The 6,000-nt window shown below is 40.9% G+C and overlaps 1 non-coding gene across 1 annotated transcript; it reads right to left on the bottom strand.

Moving 5' to 3' along the window:
- Nucleotides 1-2,290: 2,290 nt before the first annotated feature.
- On the bottom strand, nucleotides 2,291-2,362 carry Trnaq-cug. Its single transcript has one exon. It is a non-coding gene; the product is annotated as a tRNA-Gln (tRNA).
- Between the last annotated feature and the right edge of the window lie 3,638 nt (nucleotides 2,363-6,000).

Below are 6,000 nucleotides of genomic sequence, written 5' to 3'. Positions count from 1 at the left end.
GGTGAACACCTGCAACTTTACACCCGCGTGTGTTTTTGTTTGTTTGACTTTTTAAGCATTCAGAGAGAGACTAGAAAGAATGAAATATCAGAGATCGACATTTTACCTTAATGCGGTGATAAATAAGACTTTAAAATCAGGTATCAGTGGATAAAAAAAGAGTTAAACTTTCCTTTTCATTCAATTTTGCTTTCAATTTTTCTCCGCTACCTTTGGCAAATGGACTACAGCAGCAACAGCCCTTTAATGTTATTTGAACGTTTGAAACAACGTTATAAATAAATGGGGGTGGAGAGTGATAATTAGAAGGTCCCACCGAGATTTGAACTCGGATCCTGGATTCAGAATGCTATAAAGGATTAACCTTTGCTTGAGAAGGGTCAAGTATTTCCCTCTTCTCCACCTTGTTCGAGGGATGCTCCCTGATGTCTCACACCTCTGCAGCATCTCAGTGCTAACCTACGTATAATGAGGATGTTGCTAAAATTAGCACGTAGGCGAGAGGAGGCTGAGCCTGTCGACCGGTGGGTGACGTCACGATCAGCCGAGGGTAAAGAGTCGGTCGCCCTTTGTCGGCTAGAGAACCGCTGTCATCGCTGTCGTCTCGCTTGCCTCCCTCGCATTACCTCTCTTTTGGGTTGCTGCCTCCTGAATGGAATGGTGAGTGGCTCGTCGTCTCGTTCTTCCGCCACGTGCACGGCAGACGAGAAATTGATCGTTTGTTCGCTGGAAGAAAGAGTGAAAGGACAGACAGAGAGAATAAGATTATGAAATGTTGATTTGTTAGACCTTTTGGTTCATTCAAAAGAACTGGTGTACAACATATTATGAAGTATACACTGAATCCTATCAGCGAATTACGAATATATTTTATGGTATTTCCTTGCAGATAAATGTATAAATAAATAAAGATCATTATAAATTACATTATGCTAGCATCATAATCATTATTTGAAAGGTGTAAAGGGCTAGACAGACAGGGAGGGAGAATCGAGAAATGAAAAGAGGAAATCTTTAACTTCAAGGAAATAATTATTACATTACGAGAATATTATAATTAAATGATATGTCATTAAGAGAGAGAGAGTGGAAAGGTTAATATGGACAAAATAAGAGTAACATAAGGGGCAAATTAAATCCTGTATAGGGTGTTATTTGTAAAGAAAATAAGGAACAGCAATATTTAAATCACATCTTTTTCTTGTTATTTGGCTCTCTTTGCGTTTTCTGTATTTTATTTTATTCTTCGTTAGTATAGCTGTTAATTCTTTTATAGTTCTTACGTTATTTGTTTTTTTTTTTTTCCTGTCCCTCGTATGCTGCCCATGCTTTATTCTTGTTCTTAAGCGCTAAGAGCATATTCCTTAGGAGTGTGCGTATGCGCTTTACAAATTTAGCATTTTATTTTTATTATATGGTTATTTATTAGTAGTATTTCCCATGGTGCTCTGGAAATGAAACTCAAAGCTCACAATTTTACACATTTTACTCACACATTTAATTCCCGATTACGATGTGTCGATGAAGTTTACAGACAGAGAGAGAGAAGTGGGAGGGAAAGACAGAGAGGGGTGTGTAGAGAGAGAGAGACAGAAGACAAGCTGGACATGAAAGAAAAGGAATTAAAAAAGTAAAGAGGAAAGAGAGAAGGGTGCTCTGACAATTTGACAAACTCCGCGCCAAGCACCACCACGCCAAATGAACGCCGCAAACGTTTCCTCAAGAGCACTTCAGCCGCGGCTTTCACGGTGGGCAGGAGAGTGGTTGCCCTTTAATTGGATTGTGGCGCTCGACCACAAAACCACAAGACCGCCGGCCTGGCATCGCGCCTTGGAGACGAGCTGAGGGGTGGCGGACGCCGCCATACACGGAGGGATGAAGAAACAAGAGGACTTTCTTGATGAAGATGACAGACGTGAGCACGGTGGCCGAGCACGAGAACAGAGCGTGAAGGGAGATAAATAGGGTAGTCCGCTTTGGAAAAGGGGCTGCAACTTGTCGTCTTGGAGAATAATAAAAGGACAAATTATTTTTTTTAAGACGAATGAAGTTGTATAAAATATACAAGTGATTAAAAGCCTTTCTGATGAATGGTATTTAATATGTTAAACAAGATAGAAATATATGAAGACGTATTAAATATAATTGATGATGTACATTGTGCTGATTTTTTTATTTAATTTGTAAAGTTGAAAATGGGAAACTTGGACAGAATTTTGAGTTCACGTGCGTGTACCAAAGAGTGATTGCGATGGACAAAAGGAAACGCAGATGTGAAAGCAAAAGATCTAGGTTCCACCGAGATTTGAACTCGGATCGCTGGATTCAGAGTCCAGAGTGCTAACCATTACACCATGGAACCTTGCGTACCCAGGTATATTTAAAAGGTGTAGTGTAGACAGTAGGGTCTGGTTTATCACACAGATCAAATTACAAATACACGAGCTCTTTTTCTTTTCCTTTTATTTTCTAAATTAAAAGTTATCATTACCGACTTCACCATTATTTCTTCGTAACCTCTATGTTTATGCTTGATTGAAGTAGAAGAAATTAAGGGAATTCAAGACCAGGATTGTTTCTTTGATACCTCTATCTCGACCTCTCGACCTCTCTCGTTTACACCCGCAATTCCCCCCAACACACACACACGGCCCCAGGTGTGTAGTGGCTAAAACACTCGTTCGTCACTACTGCAGTGAGAGGCTCTGCGTTCAAAACTCGTCTCAGAACACTCTATGTGACAAAGTTAGGAGTCGGGGTTTTTTTCTGGGTACTCCGGATTCTCCCCCTCACTCCCTCTCTGATGTCCGAAATGACTTCAAGGTGGAATCAATTTCCTACTAACTCAACCAACCAAGTAGGAGGTTTAGCTATACCGCTATCCATGTGAAATCAAATGTCTCATTTTAAATTACCTCTAGCTAATCTCTCACAGAAATCCTCTACAAAACCATAAATTGACGACATGGATAGAATTCTCCTAATTTATAGCCAACCTCATGGAATTCTATTCATTTTCATTGTCTAACCTTATCTGAATAAAAATAATCTGATCTGGTTATATTATCTAGCAATATTTGTACAATAGAGACCATAGCAGTGACTGTTTGTCGACTTCTGCCTTTACATATAAATATATACTGAAATTTCCTCACATCATCTACGATACTCTTATCATAGGCTCTCTTTTTCCCTCCCTGCATGTTCATGTGTAACCAGAATCGAATTCGATTAGAGCCCTCGTTCTAGAAGTTAACATGGTAAAATTCATCTGCAAGTAGCCCAGAGATAGACGCCCGTGGAATTAAGGACCAACAGCGCCAAACATCGACAAACTCAACGCCTTGAACCTTTCAACAGGTTGTCAATATTTTGACAATTAAATACTCATCGTGTCAACACGTGTCATCTGGCTGGGTGCGCACTCGACTGCAAGGTAAGTCTCGGGTTAGCCAAGCGTGTCGCACGACGAACGATGGCGACCACCGAGCGACACATCTTCACAGCGGGGTCACTTCTTCTTGGTGATGACAGGTAAAGAAAGTGTAGTGTGCCCTGGGAGCCGTGAGTAGCACGAGTGTTGTAGCTGCGCTGTTGAGTCACAGACTTAATTGTCTATTTTCGATACCTTAGAGCAGTGGTTCTTAACCTTGTTTGAGGTACCTGACCCACAAGTTCCATATACACTTTCACCGAACCCCTCTTTAGTGTCATCACGAATTGCGGGTGTGTCTTGACTGCCGTGGTGGAGGCTCCGCCGAACCCCTAGGGTTCGATCGAACCCCGGTCAAGAACCACTGCCTTAGAGCAAAAGAGGGAAAAAACAAACCTTTCACAGTAACGAAATATTTCTATATTGTTTCAAGGGGAGAAAAAAAAAAACAATGGCTAAAAAATTGCTATGATTTGCCAATTTTTTCATTTTTTTTAAATCTTGCCTTATCTTGATATTATTGCAAGACCTCACGCTGTTTCGATAAAATAGAAATGAACATTCTTCTTTAAGATCTCAATAATTCAAGCCGTTTGCCTGCTGGCATACTTTACGAAGTTTCCAAGTTAACCAGGTGACAAGTGCGTATCCGCCAGACATAACGGTGCTCATAAATGTGCTGCAGGCCACAGCTGACGTCACAGACCTGCCGGACAGGCCGAGGTTCCGGGAGCGATTAACTGCCTCGTCAAGATGAGTGTGGAAGTGTGCGCCAGTCCAAGAACGACCATCAAGAAAGGTGCAAACAATTTCAAGGCGGGCCTGTCACCCACCTTACTGACATCTGACACAATGGCTGAGCGACGCTCTGAGCTTGAATCCAACCTGAATCCTCTATGTAAAACTCTATCGCTTTCCATTTTCGAGAGATCAGAAAACAAGTAAATAATATTAGTGCTGATACAAATTTGACCCGCTCGTGTTGTGATGTCAGAGTTGGAAAAATGTGTCCATACAATGTTGTTTACTGCAGGCAAATAGGGACACAATATGTAAATGAGAGCTATAGTAAAGCTAAATTTTTCGCCAGACTGAAAGAAAAACATTCATTTATTTGTTGTTGTTGGTTTTAATCTAACTACATGAGAATACGCAGATAAATAGTCCCTATCACAGAAAATAAATTATAATAAATTACCACAAAAAAGTTGGGAAAGTGTAGATACCATTGTTTACAATGTTTTCAAGTACTCACACGTGTCAATTTTGAAACTTTTCAATTACCCGTCTTAATTTTACATGCATGCCTAGTATGTTCACTTGCTGTCTTTTTGATAGGATTATAATCAGTTTTAGTTGCATGTGGGCAAATGATTCGAGATTTTATCGTTTGCACAATGTAATGAAAATGCTACTTGTCAATTTATATCTTTAAAAAAACGCGCAATATCTTGTTGAGTGTCTTTGTAAACTGCCATAATTTGTATCCTTCTTTCCGTTGGCTTGTACACAGTCCCAGACTGAAAAACTGGACACCATAAAAATGGTTAAGTCGACAAAGCAGAACACCTTGAACCTTTCAACAGGTTGTCAATATTTGGACAATTCAGTCGTAATCGTGTCAACACGTTTAGTTTCGGGTGGTTGCGCGCTCGACTGCCAGGTAAGTCTGGGTCAGCTAAGAGTGTCCTCAGTGACAGTGGCCACAAGCGATCAGCAGTAGCAGGAACAACCATGGCGACCACTGAGCGCGACACCTTCACACAGAACTACCTTTTCTGGGTGATGACAGGTAAAGAAAGTGTAGTGTGTGCCTCCTGGGACTCGCTAGTGACACGAGTGTTGTAACTTCTGGAAATGATCATCAGCCGAGGTGCAGATGACACTCGCGAAGAAATCAGTGTCTGACATGAAACTATTCTCTTTTTTTTCATCGCCTATAAACGGCCAATAACAGCTAAAAAGAAAAGCGAAACATCATGAGCACAATTTCTTTCTCAGTTTACTTACAAACTTCTTTAACTCGCCATGAGCTATTTTGTAAAGTAATTGCTGAGTCACCACTCTATTGTCTATTTTAGACATCTTTGAGCAAAAGCGGCAAAAAAACACATCATTCACCTTAACCAAATATTTCTAGATAAGTGGAAAAAACAATGACTAAAGGACTGCTATAATTTGCTATTTTTTCAGATTTTTAAAACAATCTTGCCTTATCTTGATATTATTGCAAGACCTAACGCTGTTTCGATAAAACAGAAATGAACATTCATCTTTAATATCTCAATAGGTCAAGCCGTTTGCCTGCTTGCATGCTTTACAAGGCTTTAGCTAACAAGGCGACATGTGCGTATCCGCCAGACGCAACGGTGCTCACGATTGTGCTGCAGGCCACAGCTGACGTCACAGACCTGCCGGACAGGCCGAGGTTCCGGGAGCGATTAACTGCCTCGTCAAGACGAGAGTGGAGGTGTGCGCGAGTCCGAGGACGACCATCAAGAAAGGTGTAAACAATTTCAAGGCGACATTACGACAATTACTGACATCTGACACAATGGCTGAGCGAT

The sequence above is a fragment of the Pomacea canaliculata genome, linkage group LG11 (genome assembly GCF_003073045.1).
Source record: "Pomacea canaliculata isolate SZHN2017 linkage group LG11, ASM307304v1, whole genome shotgun sequence".
In the NCBI taxonomy this organism is placed as follows: domain Eukaryota; kingdom Metazoa; phylum Mollusca; class Gastropoda; order Architaenioglossa; family Ampullariidae; genus Pomacea; species Pomacea canaliculata.
Note: the sequence above shows the minus strand (reverse complement) of the source record. Positions and strands in the feature narration are given on the sequence as shown.